This window comes from Equus asinus, unplaced genomic scaffold (assembly GCF_041296235.1).
Source record: "Equus asinus isolate D_3611 breed Donkey unplaced genomic scaffold, EquAss-T2T_v2 contig_89, whole genome shotgun sequence".
NCBI classification, from domain to species: Eukaryota; Metazoa; Chordata; class Mammalia; order Perissodactyla; family Equidae; genus Equus; species Equus asinus.
In genome coordinates this window covers 318,794-332,050 of record NW_027225543.1, presented here as the reverse complement: position 1 = coordinate 332,050, position 13,257 = coordinate 318,794, and the positions used below count along the sequence as shown (strand labels likewise).

Below are 13,257 nucleotides of genomic sequence, written 5' to 3'. Positions count from 1 at the left end.
GTGCGCCTCCCCCTGTGCCCTGTGGCTGTGCACTCAGGGAAAGAGCCAGGAGAAGGTGTCTCTCCGCCCTTATTCTAGGATTTCTGGCAAGGGTAGTGCCCCAGGCAGCAGGACATCAGGCTTGTCTGACTCCTGGAGCTGAGGGTGAGTCCTGCTGAGGGAAGAGCTTGCATGGAGGGCTCCTGGTTTGCTCCCTAGGTGGCCTGTCTGCCTTGCCACACTACTGAGCAAGGCATTCTGGGACTTCTGAATAGACAGGGCCTTTCCTCCTCCTGGAGTCAAAGGGTTCATTTGTGATGTGGGGCTGTGATTTTTCTACCAGTCACTGAGGCCTGGAATGAGCCAGCTGGCAGAGAGACAGCCTGGGTGTCCTCCCCTAGTCGTTGTTGGAAAACAGGGTCAGAAGGCCTCCCCGTGAGAAGGCCAGCAGCCACCTGAGCCGAAGGTCAGAAGGGGAGGTGAGAAACAGGAGAAGGAAAGGTGGACCCTAGTTCACCTTTGAACATTTCTACCCCAGGAGGAGGGAAGACTGTGCCTAGTCTGTCAGAAGGCCTGGAGCTCCTTGCAAAGAAGAGCGGCACAGCAGACTGGCCACCTACGTAACGGATGGGGCATCCCCCCAGGTAAGTGCTTGCACTGGGAGGACCCACCCACATGCCACTCTGGGGCAGAGGGAGAGGAGAACCCTATAACTTGCCGACTTTCCCAAAGAGGGCCAGCCAACGCAGCCCCTCGAGCCAAGACGGTGTCCATGGGACTGCTAGGAAGGAAAGAGCCCTGGGTCCAGAAAGTTTTCGGTGAAGGGTCATCAGCTCTATCAGAGGTAGAAGCTGCTGGAATTCTGGTGTGCCCGACCTGGGAGCTGCTGCCCGCCGCACCCGGGTCCTTAGTGCCCTGCCTGGGCTCCCCAGGGAGGATGCCAGACTTAGTCTTGGCCTTGGCCTGAGGGATGCCTGCGGTGATGGGGGCGTTCCACAGTTGCCTGGGCTTCCCTGGGAGAGTCAGAGATCCCTGGGTGGTGGCCTTATGGAACGGGCCACCTCTGGCCAAGTCTAGGGGAGGGAGCCGCCTCAGGGTCGAGATGGGTGGTGGCCAGCATCATCCTCACCAGGAGCAGCCCTCGGGGATCTTTCGCAGGGATTGTGTCACGCCCCGCCTTCCCCGTCGGATGCTATCCTCCTGCACCCAGATCCAGGTTGGAGGCCACGGATGACGCCTGGAAACTGCCTTTCAGCACCCTGTCTGGCCTTCCCTGCGCCTTGTAGGGCAGCGGTGGGAGAAAAACCTGTAGGGACGGCTGGACGTTGGCTTCGTGGGCTGCCACGTGGGCATCCAGAATCTTGGGGACCTGAGGAGAGGAGGGCAGGTGCACCCATGGCCTCTCTACCTCCCCGACCTGACCTAGGGTTCTGACTGACTCTCACGACTGTGGGAGCCCTGCTCCCTGGCCTGAGGACCATTCCTCCCACTGTGCATGCACGGGTGGGAGGGAGGGGTGGGGGGAGGAATCCGGCCTCTGGCCTCACTGGGAGCCCCGCACTGGGTGGGGGGGATCTGGCGGGGTGGGGGCGCCCTCTGGCGGAGGCCCCGTGCAGCTGCCAGGGAGCTGGGGTTCCCACTTCCTTCAGGGCTTCTCATGACCCTTTCCCCTCTCTGCTCAGGTAGCTGCTTTCCTCCTTGGAAGAGGTTTTCTGGCCCTGTTTGCTCCCAACTGACCCAGAAGGGCAGCAAGACTCCCTGTGCCAGCTGGTTCATCCCCATCCTCACTTATTGCTGGAAAAAACACAGCCTCTCATCACAAATGAACCTTTCTTCCCCAGGAGTTGGGAAAGCTGTGTCAAGTCAGAAGGCTGAGAAAGGCTTGCCAAAGGAGTGTGGCAGCACAGGCATGCCACCCAGGGAACGAAGGGGAAACCCACAGGCATGCTCTCCTATCAGCGGTTCCCATCCTCCACTCTGGACTGAGGAAAGCCCGCATTCCTTCTGCCTAGGGTGCTCCCCTTGGGAGATACCTGACAAGAAGGGCTGAGAGAAGCCCTCTCCTGGCCCACTCCCTGAGTCCACCGAGGAGGGGCGGAGGGAGACCACCCTAGGGCTTGCCTGATATACCCAAAGGAGGCTGACTGTCCCACTCATTTGGGCCAAGACTCTGTCAGTGGGGCAAGGACAGAGAAAAGGGCCCTGAGTCCTGAAGGTTTTCTGGGAGGTGTCACTGGCCCTGCTGGGGGAGGGAGCCCCTGGGTGTGTCATGTGCCCGACATGGGAGGTAGTGCCTGCTTCATCTGGGTCCTTGCTAGCCATGCCCTGCGTCCCAAGGGAGGTTGATGGTCTCGGCAGTGGTGGGGAGAGGGATCTTCGTACCTCACAGAGACCTCCCCTAATCTAAGAGATGCCCTCTGAACTCAGAGAGACCTCTCCTGACCTCACAGAGCCCTCGCCTGACCTCAGAGACACCCCATCTGACCTCACCTGGATCTCCCCTGACCTCACAAAGAAACCCTCTCACCTCACAGAGACCTACCAAGACCTCACAGAGACCCCTTTCTGTCCTCAAAGGGCCCTCCTATGACCTCAAAGAGACCTACTCTGATGTCACATCCTCCGCTGAACTCATAGAGACCCCCTCTGACCTCACAGAGACATCCCCCTGACCTCACAGAGATGTCCAACATCACAGACACCCCATCTGATCTCATAGAGATGTCAAGTGACCTCAGAGACCACCTCTGACTACAGTGACCCCTTCTCTGACCTCAAAGAGAACCCTGGTGATGACACAGAAACATCCCCTGACATCATAGATTCCTCCCCTGAACTCAAAGACCTCCCTGACCCCAGAGACATCCCTGATCTCATAGAGACCTCCTGTGACCACACAGAGAACTCCTCTGAAATCACAAAGACTTCCTCTGACATCAAAGAGACGTTAGCTGACCTCAGAGACCTACTGTGACCTCACAGGGACCTCCCCTGACTTCACAGAGACCCCATTTGGCCTCACAGAGACCTCCTCTGTTCTCAAAGAGATGCCATCTGACCTCACAAACTCATCCTCTGGTTTCATAAAGACACACCCTGACCTCAAAGAGACCCCACAGAGACTTCCTCTGACATCACAGGGACCACCTTTGACATCACAAAGTCCTTCCTGACCTCACAGTGACCCCCTCTAACCAAACAGAGACCCCCCTGACCTCACAGAGACCTCCTTGATCTCACAGAGGTCTGCTCTGACCACACAGAGACCTCCCCTGACCTCACAGAGAGCCCTCTGACTTCACTGAGGCCTCCTCTGACCTTGCAGATAGCCCCTCTGACCATACACATACCTCCCTTGCCCTGATGATGACCCGCTCTGACACACGGAGACATCCCCTGATCTCACAGAGACCTCCATGACCTTGCTGAGACCCCATCTCACATCAAGAGACCTCCCTAACCTCACAGAGACCAACTGTGCCCTCACAAAGACCTCCCGTGACCTCACTGAGAAACCCTTTGACCTCACAGAGACCTCCCCACACCTCATAGAGACTCCCTCAGATGACACAGAGACCTCACATCACCTCACAGTGATGTCCTCTGGGCTAGCAGAGACCTCCTGCGAACTCAGATAGACCACTTTGACCTCAGAGAGAACTCCCCTGACCTAAAAGAGAACTCCCTGACCTAAAAGACCTCCCCTGACTGCACAGATACCTCCCCTGAGCTCACAGAGACCTCCCTGACCTCAGAGACCTCAGTGGCATCAGAGACCTCCACTGAACTCAGAGACATCAAGTGAGCACAAAGAGACCTCTCTGATCTCAAAGACACCTCCCTGACATCAAAGAGACCTGTGTGAGGTCACAGAGACATCCAGTGATGTCACAGAGACCACTCTGACCTCACAGAGACCTCATGTGACCTCACAGAGACCTCCAGTGACCTCAAAGAGACCATCTTTATCCTCAAAGAGACCTCTCCAACCTCACAGAGACATTCTCTGAACACACAGAGACCTCCCTGCCCTCTGAGACATTCTCTGATCTCACAGAAACCTCCCCTGACCTGGAATAGACCTCCCCTGTCTCACAGAGACCTTGCCTGACATCACAGATACCTCCCTGTCTTTGAGGACCGCTCCTGACCTCAGAAAGACACCCTCTGATCTCACAGAGACCTTCCCTGACCTATAGAGACCCACTTTTATCTCATAGAGACCTCCCCTGATGTCACATAGACCTCCCCTGAACTCACAGAGGCCTGCCTGAACTCACAGAGATCTCCTTGATCTCAGAGACCTCCCATGACCTCACAGATACCCACTCTGACCTCACACAGAGCTGATCTTGCCACACAGAACTTGGTCTGACTTCACAGAGACCTCCCCTGACATCACAACATGCTCTCTGACCTCACTGTGACAAGATCTAATCTCACAGAGACCTCTGATCTCACAGAGACCTCCTTGAAATCACAGAGGTCTCTCCTGACCTCACAGAGACCTCTCTGCCATCTGAGAAACACCCAGATCTCACAGAAATCTCCCCAGACATCAGATAGGCCTCCCTTCTCTCACAGAGACCTCGCCTACCATCAGAGACACATCTCTGTCCTCACAGACCTACCCTGACCTGAGAGACAGCCCCTCTGACCTCACAGAGATATCCCTTACTTCACAGAGACATCCTTGACTTCACAGAGACCTCTCCTACCTCACAGAGACTTTACTTGACTTCATAGACACACCATCTGGCCACAAAGAGACCTCCCCCTAACTCACAGAAAGCCCCTCTGACCTCATTGAGACCTCCCCTGGCCTCACAGATACACACTCTGATGTCACAGAGACCTCCCAAGACCTCACCGAGAACTCCCATGACCCCACAGAAACCACCTCTGACTCCACAGAGTACTCCCTGACCTCACAGAAGCCACAGCTGACATCAAGAGACCTCTCTGACCTCAGAGAGACAACCCTGACCTCAGAGAGACAACCCTGACCTCAGAGAGACATCCCCTTACATCACAGAGACCTACCCTGATCTCACAGAAACCTCCCCTTATATCATAGATATCTCCTCTGACCTCACAGAGAATTCCTCTGACAACACACAGACCTCTGCTGACCTCGGAGACCTCACATCCCCTCGCAGAAGCCTCCTTTGAACTCAGAGAACTCCCTTGATTTCAGAGATCTCCCTGACCTGACAGAGACCTCCCATGAAGACACAGAGAACTGTGGGGGACTGGAATTGGCCATCCCAAGATACGTCTCTTTAGCATGAGGATTATTTTGGGCTGGTTAATTTTAAAAACTGCAGACATGGGGGCTGGCCCGATGGCCAAGTGGTGAGTTTGCGCGCTCCTCTTCAGTGGCCCAGGGTTTTGCTAGTTTGAGTCCTGGGTGTGAACATGGCACCGCTCATCAAGCCATGCTGAGGCAGCATCCCACATGCCACAACTGGAAGGACCAACAACTAAGAATACACAGCTGTGTAGAGGGGCGCTTTGGGGAGAAAAAGGAAAAATAAAAAAAAATTTAAAAATCTTTCAAAAAACTGCAGACATGAGAGAAACTCTGAAAAGTAGAATTTACTTACCCTCTGTTAAGAGATATTTACATTTGTAAAGGAAATCTCCATCTGTAAAGATATCTCCCTTTCTGTACCAGGATGAAGGGGGATGACCTTATCTCTAGAAACTCTTATCAATGCAGAAGGCAAGGACTTATATCTGTATATAACCTTACTCTTGTGTACTGTGCTTTTCTGACAATCTCCCATAACTGACTCCCTCCACCCCCAACATCCTCCTTTGTCTTTAGCTGAAGATGGTATTTAAGGTGAGGTCTCTCCCATGTATACATGTTATAAAGCTTTAATTTTCTCCTGCTATTCTGTCTCATGTGAATTTAATTCATTGTACAGCCAGAAGGACCCAGAGTGGATGGAGGAAATGTCTTCCTCCCCTGCAGAACTCTGACCTCACAGAGATGACCCTGAACTCAGAGACCTGCATGGCCACCCAGAGACCTCCCCTGACATGAAAGACCACCCATGATCAAACAGAGACAACATCTGTCCTCACAGAGACTCCCTCTGACCTCACAGAGGCCTCCCCTGACCTAACAGAGAACTTCCCTGGCCACATGGCTCTCCCATGTGATCAGAGGCAACCCCTCTGACCTCACAGAGACCAAATCTGACCTCATAGAGACCTGCCCTGACCTCACAGAGACACCCACTTACCTCACAGAGACCCACCCCTGAACTCAGGGGGAGTGCCCCTGACCTCACAGATACCTCCCCTGACCTCACATATACCCCCTCTGACCTCACAGAGTCCTCCCTTGAATTCACAGTGACCCTGTCAGAACTGACAGGGACCTGCCCTTATCACTGACTAGTTGTCCTGAGGAACTCAAGAGTGGGTTTACAAGAATTTAACTTTTTCCAAATTTTTTCCTTTTGTTATGTTAAGAAGATGCCATCACCAACCTCCTGGTGCCAGACCAGACCTTCCCACAAGAGCTACATGTATGACCTTTGCCTTATTTTTAATGCTAAGTTCTCTCCAGGAGGAGCGTAGGCCTTGTTACCATCACCTGCAGTGTGTGTGGAAGCATGCTTTCTATCTGAGTCTGTGCAAGAGGATACTCACCTCTCCCTTTTGAATATTCATTCCCCATCTGAAATAAATGTCCCTCCTTCCCTTTGTCTGGGGACACCATGACTCTGGAAATGATTCCTCATGGTCTCCTATTTGCTGCAAATATAGCTTACTTTGTGAGACAACTACTTCTGGTAGAGAGTCTGATGTAACTCACCAGGATGGAACGCGTTTTGCTTTCAGTAACAAATTGGCACCCAATATCGGGTTTGCCTCTTTGTGGTGCTCATGTTGCCAGCTTGATGTCTCCGCCCCCTCGGGAGACCCAGCAGCAGCTGCACTGAGCGCTTTGCTCTGTGGATCTTTCAATGGAGGTGAGTGGCGCCAACCGCACAGCATGGCTATAAGATTTATTTCTTTAAGTTGCCTCATAAAGTCTTCCTGTTAATGTCTGGCTTCAGGGTTTGAGTCCCATCTGGGGGTAGCCTGGCTCAGGGGAGTGAGAGTCCCCTCTGAATGGAAGGATTGCATGACCCAGCTACTCAGGATGGGACGATGCTTGGCTCTGGTGAAACAGGAGCAATCCCTGTTGACTAGTCTAGGGTTCCGGATCCCTCTGGAGAATGAATCTCCTCTGGAATGATGAGGTGGGGCTTTTAGGCTCCCCCCCGAAGTCACTGAGTCTGTCTTTGTGTTATGTCTGTGATCGGAGAGGGGTCCCCTTAGATGCGGTCAAGCCCCCTCTTGAGTTGGTGAGTCTGTTTTTTTGTCATTTGTTTTTGTTGAGGATGCTCGACATCAATCTTGTTTGTCCACAGTCTGGCTTTTCTGGACTCCTAGGTCTCTTTCCTTGCCCTCCCTATCACTGACCCCTGGGTGAAACCCAGTGTTCACCCAGTATTATTTTCCCTTTTCCGGCACTTGGTTCTGGCATGTCCGGCAGGTAGTTTCTGCGAATCAGGCACCTGGTTCTGGCGTATCCAACAGGTGGTTCTGGCGTGTCTGGCAGGTGGTTCCAGCATGCCTTGCAGGTGGTCCAGTCGTGTCTGGACCCTGGTTTTGGCGTGTGCGACACATGTTTCTGGAGTATCCGTCCGGTGATTCCAGTGCATCCAGCAGGTGGTTCTCGCAAATCTGGCAGGTGGTTCTGGCGTGTCCAGCAGTTGGTTCTGGCGTGTCGGGCACCTGGTTCCAGTGTGTCTGGCAGGTGGTTCCGGACCATCCGGCAGCAGGTTGTACTGTGTCCCCTACCTGATTCCCACGTGTGTGGGGGGTGGTTCCGGTGTGTCTTAATGGTGGTTCCAGTGTGTCCGGTGGGTGATTCCAGCATGAGTCCTGGGTGGTTCTGGTGTATAAGGAGCTTGGTTCTGTCATATCCAGCAGGGAATCTTGGCTTGTCCGGCAGGTGATTCCAGAGAGTCAAGCAGTTGGTTCCAGACTGTCGGGCAGGTGGTTCAGGTGTGTCCAGCAGGTAGTTCAGGCCTGTCTGGAAGGTGGTTCCGGCGTGTCTGACACCTGGTTCTGGCATATCTGACAGGTGGTTCCGCCGTACCCGGCGTGTGGTTCCGAAGTGTCTGTCAAGAGGTTCAGGCATATCCGGCAGGTGGTTCAATCTTGCCTGACACGTGGTTCAGTTTTGTCTGGCAGGTTGTTCTGGCATATCCGGTGGGTGCTACTGGCTTATCATTCAGATGGTTCCGGCGTGTCAGGCAGGGGGTTCCTGTGTGTCTGGCATGAGCTTCTGGGATGTCTGGAAGGTGGTTCTGACCTGTCCATTGGGTGCTTCCGGTGAGTCTGGCAGTTGGTTCCCGCATGTCTGGCGGGTGATTCCAGCATGTCTGGCAGGTGGCTACGGCATGTCTGGGACCTGATTTCATCGAGTCTAGTTGGTGGTTTCAGCATCTCCAGGTGATGGTTCTGGCATGTCCGGCATGTTGTTCTGAAGTTGGTTCTGGCGTATCCAGGACCCGGTTCCAGCATATCCACCAGGTGATTTCGGCGTGTCTCGCACATTGCTCCAATGTGGCAGGCGAGTGGTTCTAGCTTGTCCGGCTGGTCGTTCTGGCGTGTCCACCAGAGGGTTCCAGCGTGTCCTGAAGGTGGTTAAGGAGTGTCAGGCAGGTGGTTCAGTCTCGTCCAGCAGGTGGTTCAGGCTTCTCCAACAGGTGTTTCAGTCATGTCCAGCACCTGGTTCAGGTGTGAGACACCTGTTTATGGTGTATCAGGCATGTGGCTCCATAGTGTCTGGCAGGTCTTCAGTCATGTCCGGCACCAGGTTTCGGCGTGTGCCACAACTGTTTCTGGCATATCCAGCAGGTGCTTCCAACGTGTCCGGCAGGTGGTTCACAAAAGTCTGGCAGGTGGTTCGGGCGTGTCCAGCAGGTGGTACTGGCGTGTTGGACATCTGGTTTTAGTGTGCCTGGCATGGTGCTTCAGAATGTCAGACTACCCGCCGGACATGCTGGAACCACATTCTGGCCATGCCTGAACCACCTGCTGGACACCCTGAACCACCTGCCAGATACGCGTGAACCACTTGATGGAAACTCCAGAACCACATGCTGGGCACGCCGGAACCACTTGTCAAGTACACCAGAATCAGGTGCCGGACAAGCTGCAACCACCTGCTTGACTTGCCGGAACCACTGCTGGACATGCCAAAATCACCTGCCAGAAACGCTGGAAACAGGCAGCTTATATGCTGGAAAAACCCGCCAGACATGCATGAACCACCGGCCGGACACACTGGAACCACCACTCAGACACACCGGAACCACCTGCCAGACATGCCAGAACCAACTGCCGGACATGCCGGAAGCACCCACCAGACACGCCGGAACCACCTTCTGAACGTACCAGAACCACATGCCAGTCACACAGGAACCACCTGCCAGACACACCGGAACCATCTGAGGGAAGTGGCGGAGTCACCCACTGGACATGACAGAGCCACCTTCTGGACATGCCGGAACCACCTCACTGACACGCCGGAACCACCTGCCAGACACTTCGGAACCACCTGTTGGATATGCCGCAACCAGGTACCAGATACTCTGAAACCACCTGCCGTATACGCCAGAGTCAGGTGCCAGACATGCCACAAACACGTGCCACAGAGGCCGGAACCACCAGCGTAACACGTCGGAACAACCTGCTGGACACACCAAAATCACCTGCCGGATACACCAGAACCAGGTCCTGGGTACGCCAGAAGCAATTTCTGGAAAAGGCCAGAACAACCTGCTGGACACACCGGAATCACCCCTGGACATGCGGGAACCAATGGCCAGACATGCTGGAACCAACACCTGGACACTCTGAAAGTACCAACCGCACACGACGGAATCAGGTCCTGGACACATGGTAGCCACCTGACGGACACGCTGGAACCACATTCAGAGCATACCGGAACCACATGCCAGACATGCAGGAACCACCTGCCAGAAACCATGGAACCCACTGTCAGATACGCCGGAACCAGGCACCCAGTACGCTGAAGCCACCTGCCGAATATGCCAGAACCATGTGCCAGCCACGCTGGAACCATGTGATGGATACACCAGAAACAGGTACAGCAGAGGCCAGAACCAGGTGCCTGAAATGCCAGAACCACCTGCTTGACACACCTGAACCACCTGTCAGTCTTGTGAGAACCACTTGCCGGATACACCAGATGCAGGTGTCGCACATGCCAAAAACCAGGTTCCAGACACATCTGAACCACCTGCCAGTCTTGTGAGTACCACCTGCCAGATACACCAGACACAGGTGTCACACATGCCAAAACCAGGTGCTGACATGACGGAACCACCTGCAAAACATGCCAGAACCAGGTGCTGGACATGCTGGAACCACCTGCCGGACACGTCGAAATCCCCTGCCGGATACACCGGAACCACATGTCACATGTGCTGGAATCGCCTACCAGACATGCCGGGACCACCTGTTGGATACGCCGGAACCAGGTGCCTGATTCACTGAAACTACCTGCCGGACGCGCCAGAATCAGCTGTCGGACACGCATGGAAAACACACAGGATATGTCGAAATCACCTGCATGATATCCCATAACAATGTGCCAGAAAATAAAGTACCTAGGATGTGTGAAATCCTATTGAGGCATATTCATATAATGCATTTATTATCATCTTTCTCGCTTTTTCTGTTTTATTGTTATTATCATTTTTTTTTGAGGAAGATTAGTCCTGACTAACATCTACCACCAATCCTCCTCTTTTTGCTGAGGAAGACTGGCCCTGAGCTAACATCCATGCCCATCTTCCTCTACTTTATATGTGGGACTCCTGCCACAAAATGGCTTGATGAGTGGTGCATAGGTCTTACCCAGGATCTGAACCGGCAAACTCCAGGCCACTGAAGGAGAACATGCAAACCTAACCACTGTGCCACCAGGCTGGCCCCAAGCTTTCTGTTTTTTTAAAGCAATTTCAATTCTTGCATTTGTTTCACCAGCAGTGGTATCATCATCTTGGACAGTTTCCTCCAGAGTCACAGTATCTAAAATTTGGAGCATTTCTGTTGCTTGTTTGGATAAGTGATGTCAGAATGTCTAGTAAATCTTCCCTAGGAGAACTGTCTAAAAGACATCTCAATTTAGCAACTGCAGGGACATGTATATTCAACATTTCAATCAATAGTAGTTCATTTTTGTAGAACTCTTCTGATAATTCTCCTAGTTTCTCTTTAGTTTTACAGGTGTTGAAAAATTCCTCAAGGCAGCCCACCAGTTCTGCTTTAACGACAGGATATGACTTCTCTTTTAAATCTGTACCATCTGCAAACAGCACAGGTGTGTGGTCAACAAAAGTGGGTGGGAATTGGGCTGGGTACTGCCCACAATCTGAACCATCAGTGCAGCTGCCCCAATCCTGTGCAGTGGAGGCAGATCCTGAGTATTGCTGGCGATGTAGGTCATGCTGGGGATGAGACTTAGGATGGTGCTCTGCAGCCCTCGAGCAGGCAGCTCCACACCAGCTGCAGGTTGCAAGTCCAGTCCACACTGGGTGCACATGGGGGAGCTTGGAAGCAGGCAGCCATCTGGGTGAGCAGCAGCAGGAAGTGGCTGAAGAAAAATTATGGGAAGAGGAGGGGAAAAAATGTATAATAAATAAAGCTTGCCTTGTTATGCAGATAAATCTCTCAGTTAAAAAAATTCTCTAGGGGTTGGCCTGGTGGTTCACTGGTTAAGTGCGCACGTTCTGCTTCGGTGGCCTGGGGTTCGCCGGTTCTGATCCCTGGTGCAGACATGGCACTACTTGGCACGCCATGCTCTGGCAGGTGTCCCACATATAAAGTAGAGGAAGATGGGCGTGGATGCTAGCTCAGGGCCAGTCATCCTCAGCAAAAAGAGGAGGATTGGCAGCAGTTAGCTCAGGGCTAATCTTCCTCAAAAAAAAAAAAAATTCTCTAGGGGCTGGCCTGGTGGCACACGGGTTAAATTCACACATTCTGCTTTGATGGCCTGGGGTTCACCAGTTCAGATCCCAGGTGCGGACCTACACAACACTTATTGAGCCATGCTGTGGCAGGCATCCCACGTATAAAGTAGAGGAGGATGGGCACGGATGTTAGCTCAGGGCCAATCTTTTTAAGCAAAAGAGGAGGGTTGGTGGGGAATGTTAGCTCAGGGCTAATCTTCCTCAAAAAAAAATTCTCTAAGAGTCATTCTCTTTCTGGTGCAGATGCTTTTACTAATGGAAATTTCCTTTAGAAACATAAATTTCCTTTCTAAAGAGGAAGTCTATCCTTCATTTAAAGCAGTCAAGGTGGAGATCAAGAGTTTTTCCTGCATCTGCTGGCTCTCGATTGCTTTTGGCTCCAAATAATTTGTCTGTCAAAGTACCATACTTTGGGCATCTTCAGCATTCCTTCAAGAAGAAACAACTTGTTCTTGGAAGTCTCTGTCTCCTCCCCAACCCAGATACACTCAAGCTGTTAGGGGCCAACAGCAAACAAGGTTCTGCCACAAGATGCTTTGGGGAAGCCTCTTCACCCTCAAAGGCCTGAGACACACTAGAGGGATAGATCACTGCAGGTTCTTCAGCCATTGAAAATAATATAAACAGCTCCATTCTCATAAATTTAACAACTTGAAAACAAGGAACAATTTACCTAAAATTTCAAACTAACAAAACTCAACCAAGATGATAGTATTTTCCTCGATCGGGCACTGCCAGCCAAGCTTTTTGCCACAAAACTCAAGACTTGGATTCATGTGACACACCTAAAGAAAGCACAAAACCCTGGGGGACTGCACATCATTTGGTGACTTAAAAATAAAGATTTCTCCAAATGGAAGCAGACAGTATCTGATGCGAAGGTTTCCAAGGTGTCCGGACCAGGTCTGTTGGAAGTTTGTCTGCCAAACCTTTGATGATGACATGACACTTCAGATCATCTCCAATGCCTATGATCTTGATAACACGCAAACTTTAGGTCAAAAGTGCCAGAGAGTTCTCCTTCCTCTCACTCCGTGTTCCTCAAATGTGGCCACGATAGGTTTCCAATCTGTGTGTTTTTCCTCCAACATGGGACATGACTCCCAGAGAAGGTCCTTCCTGGCCTCGAGGGACGAGAGGCTACTGAAACTGGAAAAATCTGACTGCAGATCAACAATGCTTTCAGAGAAATATCACAATCAAA

The 13,257-nt window shown here is 52.4% G+C and overlaps 1 long non-coding RNA gene across 2 annotated transcripts; it reads left to right on the top strand.

Annotated features, from left to right (window-relative positions):
- Positions 1 to 422: 422 nt before the first annotated feature.
- On the top strand, positions 423 to 6,312 carry LOC139044494 (uncharacterized). Of its 2 annotated transcripts, none has more exons than XR_011501452.1 (3): positions 423 to 623; positions 1,138 to 1,366; positions 1,666 to 6,312. It is a non-coding gene; the product is annotated as an uncharacterized lncRNA (long non-coding RNA). The 2 variants fall into 2 exon arrangements; XR_011501451.1 differs by having other exon boundaries at positions 1,662 to 6,311.
- Positions 6,313 to 13,257: the final 6,945 nt, after the last annotated feature.